The sequence below is a fragment of the Photinus pyralis genome, unplaced genomic scaffold (genome assembly GCF_008802855.1).
Source record: "Photinus pyralis isolate 1611_PpyrPB1 unplaced genomic scaffold, Ppyr1.3 Ppyr1.4_LG9, whole genome shotgun sequence".
Classification (NCBI taxonomy): domain Eukaryota; kingdom Metazoa; phylum Arthropoda; class Insecta; order Coleoptera; family Lampyridae; genus Photinus; species Photinus pyralis.
Window position 1 is genome coordinate 20717838 of NW_022170878.1, and position 11185 is coordinate 20729022.

The 11185-nt window shown below is 35.9% G+C and overlaps 4 non-coding genes across 4 annotated transcripts; all 4 read left to right on the plus strand.

The window, feature by feature from the left end:
- Window positions 1-8838: 8838 nt before the first annotated feature.
- Trnai-aau lies at window positions 8839-8912 on the plus strand. The gene has a single exon. It is a non-coding gene; the product is annotated as a tRNA-Ile (tRNA).
- A 541-nt stretch (window positions 8913-9453) lies between these two features.
- Window positions 9454-9527, plus strand: Trnai-aau. Its single transcript has one exon. It is a non-coding gene; the product is annotated as a tRNA-Ile (tRNA).
- A 70-nt stretch (window positions 9528-9597) lies between these two features.
- Trnai-aau lies at window positions 9598-9671 on the plus strand. The gene has a single exon. It is a non-coding gene; the product is annotated as a tRNA-Ile (tRNA).
- A 213-nt stretch (window positions 9672-9884) lies between these two features.
- On the plus strand, window positions 9885-9957 carry Trnai-aau. The gene has a single exon. It is a non-coding gene; the product is annotated as a tRNA-Ile (tRNA).
- The last annotated feature ends 1228 nt before the right edge of the window (window positions 9958-11185 follow it).

Here is an 11185-nt window from a genome sequence, read left to right on the forward strand (position 1 = left end):
CCCTTTATACTGTGATGTCTTATGGAGAGGTATGGTGAGAAAGTTTTTTTTCCTAATATTTATATTATGGACGTCTGTTCTAAAAGAAATATTTTCGAACAAGTATGGGGGTTTATGCGTGATTAATATGTTATGATAAAGTCCGAGTCGATGCAGTTTTCTTTGGTTTTCCATGTTCAGCCATTTTAATTTATTGAGGGTGTGTGATATCCTTTCATATTTACGTATTCCAAAAATAAAACGTAAACAGCTATTTTGGACCTGTTGAATTTTATAACAGGTTTGTTTAGTTATGCATGGTCCGTAAACGGCATCACAGTAATTTAAAGGTGCCAGCACTAAGGAATTAGACAGTAACGCTTTTGGGTTTTGTGGCAGCACATGCCTATATGAATATAAACGCCGCAAATTATTATATGATTTGTGAATTTTTGAGTTTACATGTGTTTGGAAGTTTAATTGGTTGTCCATGTATAGTCCAAGATTTTTTACTACATTCGAGGGTTTCAAACGATCACCTTTAAATTGGATAGATATTTTTTCTTCGGCAAGATTTCGATTTGACTTTGTACCGAAAAATATCAACTGTGTTTTTGCGGTATTCAGATTGAGACAATGGTCTTCTGCTGTATTTACAAACGCGGCTATATCTTTGTTAATAGAGTCTGCAACTGTACTAATTTCTTTAGGAAGTATTTTAAAATATATTTGACAATCATCAGCATACATGTGAATACTGCCTAGTTTTAAAGAGGACTGTAGATTAAGGGTATAGATCGAAAATAGTAGTGGCCCGAGTATTGACGGTATAATGAGAGGCGAAGTTCAGCACACGGAGGTACATTTTTTTCATATCTCCAATAATAAAACAAATATACGCTTGGACACGCAAAATTAATCACATTGTACAGGGTGTGTCAACGATTGTGCGGAGTAACTTAATGCCTTGAAGATAAGATTTTTTGATAGAGTGCTTTTGTATTATGTTATGGTTGAATATTCTCTACATTTTAAAAATATTTAGATTTATACAGGGTGCACTCACAATGTAGGGTGCCAAAATGATACATTTTTTTAAAATAGAACCCCCTGTATTTGAATGCATTTTTGAATTATACGTGTAATTGTACGTCTTTTTTATTATATGGTTAATATCCGGAAAGCTAGTAGTTTTAAAGATAATTCGATTTTTAAGAAAAATTGCGCATTTGCAAACGTCAGTAGATTGTCAAAATTATTACATCGATTTTGAATCCAGGTTTTATATCTTATCCTGGGTTAAGTAAAAGTCAAATAAATACATCTACTATGAATCATTAAAAAAATAGCTTACAGGGTGTTTTTTTTTCTAGATCCAAAGTTACAAAACTTCATCTTAAAAAATCTCACTTTTTTAAATGGAACACCTTGTATATTTTTCTGTCATCATTTAGCTCCTCCAAAACCCTTCAACTTTAGATAATAATGTCCTATACCTATCTGATAGTTTTCGAAATATCTTGGTTTTCCTGGGTTTTATATTCTAATCTTAAATAAGTTATACGTAATTTACATAATAGTGAGGTGGCCATTCAAAAAAAGGCAATTTTTATCTGCCTCGTTCAACGCTAAAATCATATTTATTAATTCATTTTTCTAATAATTCATTTAAGTCTATAAAAACTGGAGAATAAATTTGATAGTAAAAACATAAACAAATATCTTGGTTTTCCTACTTTTTAGATTTTAATCTGAAATAAGTTCTAATTTACATAATAACGAGGTGAATATGAAAAAAATGAAACTAATATCACTGACTGGATGACAGGAGTTAAATTAAATTTGCTTTGTAGTCAAATGTTTTTACTTATTCTCCAGTTTTTGGACCTAAAATAAATTGTTTAAAAAATAAATTAATCGATATGATTTTCGTTTTGGACGAGATAGATAAAAATTGCCTTTTTTTGCATGGCCACCTCATAATATAACTTATTTAAGATTAGAATATAAAACCCAGCAAATCCAAGATATTTCAAAAACTATCAGAGGTATGTATAGGACATTATTATCAAAAGATGAAGGTTTTTGGAGGAGCTAAATGATGGCAGAAAAATATACAGTGTTCCATTTAAAAAAAGTGAGATTTTTAATATGAAGTTTTGCAACTTTGGACGTACCAAAAAGAACACCCTGTAAGCAATATTTTTAATGTTTCATAGTAGATGTATTTATTTGACTTTTACTTAACCCAGGATAAAAGATATAAAACGTGGAATCAAAATTTAAGTAATAATTTTGACAATATATACTGACGCTTGCAAATGCCCAATTTTTCTTAAAAATCGAATTATCTTTAAAACTACTAGCTTTTCGGATATTAACCATATAATAAAAAAGACGTACAATTACACGTAGAATTCAAAAATGTACCATTTTGGCGCCCTACTTTGTGGGCGCACCCTGTATAATTCCAAATATTTTTAAAATGTGGAGAATATTCAACCATATCATAATACAAAAGCACTCTATCGAAAAATCTTATCTTCAAGGCATTAAGTTACTCCGCGCAATTGTTTACCCACCCTGTACTGATTGCGCAATGTCGACTCTTTCATTTACGGAGACTGTGCGAAGCCAACTTTTTGATTTATCAAGCTATTTCTTTGAGTTTTTAACCATAGATGCTTCTAGTCATATAGCCTTTCGGGAAGTGCTGATCTGTGCATGGAAAATTCGCTCAAGTTTCTAGCCTTTGAGGCGAAAATCTTTTTTATTATACCTGAATTACAATCTCCGTTTCAAACACTCAAGTCCGTGCGAAAAAAGGTCTTTAAAACACACGTGCTTTAAAGTTGCTAAGTAACGATACTTCAAGTATGACTTTTGAAACTGTCATCTGGATGAAATAAAAAATCTTCTTAGCTTTCTGTAAATGCAGAACATTTCTTTGGCTTTTGTACCTATCCTTTGGTTGAAGCTTTCACAAACGCGCGTAATTTAGGGTATGCTTCCAAATCTGTTCCACTTTTTAATCGCAGCATTGCTTTGAAGTTTTGAATGAATGCACCAAAATATAGAAGATTTAAATACCTTTGACATTTCCTTCATATATGCCAGCATTATCGATTAATTTAAGACTGTATTCGTAAGTAACTTCCTATTCATCCATGGAAACTACTTTTCATATTCTTTATTATAGGCTTTACTGGAGTTGGATTTTACACCTACCAACGTTTGTTTAGATTTTACAACAACCGATTTAATGGACGGTGTATTATCTTTTTCAATGGAAATCGTTTAATTCATAATTTCAATAATTTTTATAAGCAAACGTCAAGTGACATTTCCATGGCAATTGTGAAATTACGAACACCCAGCCCACTTAATTAGACATGTATTCGAGTATAACGTCAATATGACTTCATTGTATTCCTATTTTTAAATTATACTGCAGGTATAATAAAAAATACTATAAGATACACGTGTATAATTGGTCTTTAAAGCACTTGCAACGTTAAAGGCACTCCGCTTTGCGTCGTGCCCTTAAACTCGTTGCGCGTGCTTTAAAGACTTGATTATACACTTGTATCTTAATATACTATTTTCTTGTTTAATTAAAGAAATCATTTTCGCTTTGTTCCCTACTTTTCATTGAACTTCCTACACTAGCTAAATGCATGTGCAATTTTTGATTTTTTTAATCAAAATGACAAATGACAATCGGTGAATCGTTTTGAGACAATTATGTTCTTATGCTTTGACCCAAATATGAGACTGAAAATGTGCATGACACGACTAATGGAATGGAAATCCTGCTACAGGCCGTGATAAAACAAAGAACGGTACCTTTCCGAGCAAAAGATCATAAAAGACTCAGAAACTTTTCCTTAATTCGTTAACAGCGTCGGGATAATTATTAAAAAAATACAAGCCAATCGCGAGATAAATTGCTCGAGGACTTTTTAGCGCCGCAGTTGTATAAAGAATCCGTGGCCCGTGAAATGGTGCCAGGATAACGAATCCTTTGATGCCGCTGTTAGTAGCCTCGAGCGTCTCTAGCCTTCTGATGCCGCGCATCCGGGTGTGAAGGCGCCGCAATCAGCAATGGCTTCGCGCTTTGACTGCCATTATTAAGTTTGGATAGTAAACTAAACGCCCCAGGACAATTCCCGTTATGTGTATGACAGCTTTGTTAGATGCGATATTTTATACGCGTTTTGTTGTGTTTGCCGTAATTCCGCGACTTCGCGAGCATTCACTATCGGTAGTCAAAGCAAGGATGAAAATTATCTATCGAACGTCTAATGCACCACAAGCGTGGTTTGTTCGGTATCGATTTACGAACTCACATTTGAAGTACCTAATTTGCTTGCACATCATTATAGTGAATAGAATCTGATTTCAACAGATACACAGTCTAGGTAATAAGAATCATCAAAAACAAAAAGTCCTCGAGCAATTTTTTGTTTATAACTGCTGTGACAATGCACACAAGCATTTCTTGGAGTTATACCGCATACCAGTTAAAATTACTCCCCACGTCTGCAGACTGTAATATCATATCTTTAGTACAATACCGGTCACCTCGTCCAGAGATGGATCCCAATTAATTCCCTGTTTCCATATCTTTTAAACTTTCGGTAATAAATTAACTAAAAATCTAAAAATAGGTAGGGATCAATCCGGAGAAGGTTTGTAGATTAGACTTGGTCTTCGAGATGGTGGAGAATGGAAGACTGAGTTATCCCCCATTTTTTACATTTCGTTTCGAATATCAAACTTGTCCAAAGACCCAAAGATGTAGCATTTTCCTGTCACTTTCCTTTTAACTAGAAGTAACCGTCAATTTCAAAAGTTAAGTGGCACATTCCATCGAAAAATCTTATCTTCGAGGCATTAAGTTACTCCGCGCAATCGTTGACTCACCCTGTACATACGCACATCTGATTTCTACAATATGTGATGTGGCGTTTTTACTAGAATAACCACCTGTGGTTAAACTAAAGCAAAACATCTATAAATAAGAAAGTCGACATTGCCCAGTTTGCGCCTTAAATGGTCCAGATTTTACTTGGCTCACGCGCCAGAGCTGTAGCAGAGCTGCCGAATACAAAAAGACCGAGCTTAATAATATGTACTGTACAGTGTGTCCCTGGATTTAGATCACTGTAGGTACGTGCAATTGATCACAAATTTTTGAATTTCGTTTTGATGCTTTGAGATCCTGGCCTGCTTGATCTAAAAAGAATTTCAAGAACATTTTTACGTTTTAAAATCCAAGATGGCCGTGACAATTGAGAAAATAACGATTTTATGTTGAGGTAAAGTGCCATTTCGGCTCGCATTTCGGTCAATAATACGGCAAACTGTACTGCAAACTTTCTTTAACTATTTACTATGTAATAACAGATTGTTTAGATGTCACTTTAATTCTAATGACAAGATAATGATAATTCATTTGTTTTATTTTCATAGAATACTTGTTTCTGTGGTTGCTATGGAAGACAAATCAAATACTAATTTAATGAAAGTGATCCGATGTTGCGAAATTTTGCATCAATTTCGTATTCTAATCAACTTTTCTTGACCGAAATGGCACTTTATTTCAACATAAAGTTACTTTTTTGTCAGTTGTCACGATCATCTTGGATTTTAAAAGGTGCTTGAAATTCAGATCAAGCAAGCCTGAATCCCAAAGCATTAAAACGAAATTCAAAAATTTGTGATCAATTACACGTATAGTGAACTCAATCACGGAACACACTGTATTATAGGTATTATTTCATACTTTTCAAAATTTTGAAGTGACATATGTTTCTATACCGTCAGCAATAAATATGTTCATAAATAGAGAAGTTGGCACATTACTGCACCTGCGCACATCTAATGTTTACAATGTGAGGTGTTTTCCTTTAACAGAAGCATCTGCGACTAAATTACAAAAATATATCTGGATAAATAAAATAATATTGATATTGTGCAGCCTACGCATTCAGAGAAGTGGCTGCAATAGTATACCCAACTTCGTTGGAAAATAGGTATCACAATACATCAATGTAATTGAGAAAAAATGCAAAACAATTGACGCTAAGATGTGTTGCATTTAAAAAATACCAACATTGGGTCAAATCTCAGAAATGGTGGCCCAAAAATTCGTTGTACTACACTACTCTATTGTACGTATAAATATATAAAATAGACACTTTTTACCTTTTTTCTAACTTATATGATAACATCCCAGAAAGTCAAACTTACGTACCACCCTGTATCTCAGAATAAACGTAGCTAAGATTGATTCTGTTGTGGTGTTGTGAGCTTCACAAAAAGAGTGGCACAGGGTCGCAAGTCTCTATATTTAAAAACAATTTAAAAGCTGTCTCGCCTAAAATAGGACACACCCGGTACATGTTGAGATACGTAGATACTTTTACAGACAGTTATCTACAGGGTGTACCTTTTCTATAGGTAAAGCGCTTCACTACGCGATTCCGCATTATTTTCTGATTAAAAAAGTCTGATAAAAATGTTTCTCGTAGATGACCCCTTAAGGAGATATAAGCCATCCTAGTTCGCACAACTAAGTACGATTCAGTACACCAAAAAGTAAAAATCTGCAATTATACCGGAATCTGAGGAGATGTAGAAGTATACACATTAATTTCCAAAGTACAGGGTGGCCATTTGAAAACGAAACAGAGCCTATTTTGGGGACGTCAAAACATTTACGAAAAAATCGAGTGATACCTTATTTTGAAGGTATTTTTATGTGGATTATAACCCTTCAGTTTTAAATCAATTTTATTTTATGTGCTTAAAGCTAAAATGAATCAAGTAAATGTTGAAAATACTGGCCTTCGACTTCCATTCAATAATACACGTTTTGTTCGAACCTTTCCCGTACATTTTGAAAAACTTCTGGTGTAATTTGACGACATTCATCAATTATTCCGCGAATTATTCTTTGTCGCAAGTTGGCTGACTACCATAAATTGTAGTTTTTAAATGGCCTCATAAAAAAAATCCAACGGATTTAAGTCCGGGGAATGAGGAGGCCATTCAATAGCTCCTCTTCTTCCAATTCATTGTCCTGGAAACGTTTGGTCCAAATATTGACGAACTCTTGCAGCATAGTGGGGTGGCGCACCATCTTGCTGAAATACTAGACGATTTTCCAAGTACTCGTTGTAACTCCAGGTACACCTCTCCTGTTAAATTGCCAGGTAAAAAGAAGGGGCCTACGATATGGTTACCAAACAACATAAATGCTTTTAGATTATTCTTACACAATCTGTTCCTTAATCGGAATTATACATTTCAGAATTGCAAAAGAATAAGAATCAATTAATTAATGTATAAGTCTTAAAATGGATTAATTTATAACAGTAATTATAAGCGCGAACTATCCATTATTTCGGCGTTGAAATTGGAACTGATTGAAACGCAATTTGATTTGCTTATATAGAAAACGCCGTTCTCCCTGGAGGCTCCCGAGTATTCTAGAATGTTCTCTAACAAACACGTCGTATTTCCCGGAAAGATTGCGTCACATCTGTCTTCGCTCTTTATCGCCGATTCTTCTTCTTTCATGGCGCCTCGGAATTTCTGGAATATTCGCTATAATGTTTCTTGATATAAATTCTACTGGTAATCGCACTATAAGAGCATCTAAAACAGTTTAGCCAACTACCACAAACGGAATTTTTAGAGAAATCATCTACACTTTGTTTTTTATCTGCATCATCGTTCGGAAGCAATTGTGATTGCCCCCGACAGGTCTGGCATTTTTTCCCAACGTTTTTCCAGTAGATTATTAGGCAATACTTCATTTTTAATATCAGGGAAATTATGTGCATTTAAAAAGGAAAGATCCATACAGAAATCTGTATACTTTGTGAAAATCTACCTTTAATCGATTCAATGGCTTGATTTTAAGAGTCTTAACATACAAATTCTCAATTTTCTTCCAATTTACTCATTTAAATATCCTTATTACTATTAGTTATTTTATTTTTAGAGCATATTTGCAAATTTGTGTCAACGGTAGTTTAGCTGGCTGGCAGCAAATGCGGGTCTGTAGAAAAACGCTTGGAGGAAGACAAGGAGTGCTACCGACGTCGTGTAATTAACAAGTTACTACATGATGCGGTTGGCGACATCTGGGAGCCATCCCGAAGCGTGTTGTACTAACGTGGCGATTTTTCCTTCTTCTTCTACAGTTTTGGTCCGATTGTGAGCACCTAAAAGTTTCTTAAGTGCTCGAATCGCGGTCTCTCTTTCTCGTGTCGCCAATAGAAGCTGGAGCTATGAGAAGTCCCCTAAAATTGAGTAGGTACTGTTTTGTGGAGGGTTTTTAGCAAGATCCACCAAAATACGAATTGCGGGTGAACGGGACGTCGGAGGTGGGCACCTACAAAGGGAATGTGGTAGCCTTCAACAAGATCTTATTGAGAGGACTTTGATAATATGTTATATGCACCGTCATCTTCGAATATTAATTAAAATAATTCCTTGCAATTAGTGGTGACGTAGCCTGGCTCTATATCTCTGTTTTGTGTTTTCATTTGAGTGATGCTGCCAGCCGCAAAGCGCTCATGGATCCTACCGGCCCACCGGGAAAGTTCCCGGTATCCCGCCGGCCCCATCCACCCCTGAGTTGCTGATTTCTGTCGAGTCACCTTTGGAATTTTTGTTTACATGGGAAACCGTTCCAAAGATGACTCGACAGCAACTCATTTATATATATATAATATAAGCATTGAATTGAACCTTCACTCAACGATATAGGTAACTCATTCCATGTTGATATTTACAAATAAATCAATGGCAAGGAAATAACACAGAATATTACTTGTTTGCACAGGCCCATTAGCTCAGTTGGTTAGAGCGTCGTGCTAATAACGCGAAGGTCGTGGGTTCGATCCCCCCATGGGCCAGATTTTTTTTTATAAATGAATATTTACATTAAAGTATATATTATGTATTACATACTATAATAAATTGTATCGCGATTTGATTTAATAGATTTTATTGGCATAATGTTAAATTTTTAAATAGAGAGAAACTTGTGCTATCGGATTAGATATGGCCAATCCGCTTCCTGTAGGTATTTATAATGAAAAATATTAATAGCCCCGACTCCCGAGCTCAATTCGTATTGACAAAAGAGGGTTCCAAATGTTATTTTTTGGTATTGTCGAAAGACGCAATTGTGTCCTGATGTGATGCTGAAATTTTGTTTGCTATCATTCCTTAATCTGGACAAAATGAAGAGCCCATTACGAAATGTTGTAATATGCTATAATATTCAATGAACGGATAATAATACAATATACCAGACTAAAAGTGCATTATAATAGAATTGGCCGATTTGGACGTTGCAGTTCAAACTTTATTTATTAACTGTTACATACTTGAGAACAATAATATTACACTATGGCTGCCGCAGATAAAATTTCAGCAAGTACGGAGATTATAGGCCCATTAGCTCAGTTGGTTAGAGCGTCGTGCTAATAACGCGAAGGTCGTGGGTTCGATCCCCCCATGGGCCAATCGCTTTTTGACCCACCAAATTCCCCAACGTCTGCGACAAGAGCAACTCAAGAAGTCCCTGAAAGTACAGGCCCATTAGCTCAGTTGGTTAGAGCGTCGTGCTAATAACGCGAAGGTCGTGGGTTCGATCCCCCCATGGGCCAATCGCTTTTTGGCCCACCAAATTCGCCCAACATCTGCGGCAAGGCATCTCAAAAAGTCCTTGAGAGTGTAGGCCCATTAGCTCAGTTGGTTAGAGCGTCGTGCTAATAACGCGAAGGTCGTGGGTTCGATCCCCCCATGGCTAATCGCTTTTTGACCCACTAAATTCCACAACATCTGCGGCAAGGGCATCTCAAAAAGTCCTTGAGAGTGTAGGCCCATTAGCTCAGTTGGTTAGAGCGTCGTGCTAATAACGCGAAGGTCGTGGGTTCGATCCCCCCATGGCCAATCGCTTTTTGACCCACTAAATTCCACAACATCTGCGGCAAGGGCATCTCAAAAAGTCACTTGGGAGTGTAGGACCATTAGCTCAGTTGGTTAGAACGTCGTTTCAAATTTTAGCGGGTTGCGGTTAGCTTTTGGAGGAAGTAGACATTCTGGTGGCCATTTTAAACGTTGCCAGTTTGAGTTTATATTATTATTGTAGTGTGAAGTTCACGTAGAACTTGGGAGTTAAATACCCCACAAAATGTATTCTATTGTGAGATATTCTTTTGTAATTTTCATGATAGTTATTGCTTTTTACCAAGAGTAAACAGTTTGTATCAAACACACGCCAGTATGGAATTTGCATAATCTCTTTAAATATACAGGGTGAGTTTTTTTCATTTTAAGCATTAGGATCTCGGAAACCGTAAGACATACAGATTCGGTTAAATGAGGAAAGAGTTGTAGTTTTAAGTGCTTATTCAAGATATGCTTTTGTTTTTTTACAAAAATCCACAGATTACTAGATGTGAGCGAAAAACAGATTTAGTGATTTTTCATTTAACTGTTGTTGCGTCCCCAAACTAGAATAAAATATCCTTTCGTTTTTCCTTTAATGAAAATACCCTGTACATAACCGTTTTGCCTTGCCTGTATATATTCCTATTTGTTACGTGTGCGCGCATGAGCCGCAAGAAGCGCAATATGTGTACTCGTCGCGCAGAATTCGTCGGATTCTTCGCTTAGAAGCCATCGACTCAACTACGTTGAGAAGTCGCCGTTAACCAATGGCCGATTAGCCTTCGTCGTTCGCATATAGATCTCGATCGATCCCCAATGGGTCAAGATGTCGCCGTGCAGTTCGCAACATCGTTATTAACAAGCAGAACGTCAAAGCACTGAACATCAATTAGAAGATTTCGTTGTAACAAAATCGACACAATCGACAACTTCGTAGAATAGAGCAATCTTCGCCATTGCAACATCGCCTTCGTTGATAATGGACTTCGAAACAACACGTAAGTTCCTTTGTTTACATTATCCCTTCGTAACTTTACCATATTCTAGTAGCCGTCGTGCCTACGTCAACCATATTCAATAGAAATTCATTTACTTTGTATTTTTTTATAATAAACACGTTTATTTATGTGTCTATATTCTTTCATTCCCAGCATAAACAAGGCCTTGGAAGTAATTCATAATTACAGTCCACTTACAATCAAATTCTTGTTATCGAAGCCCCCTTGTA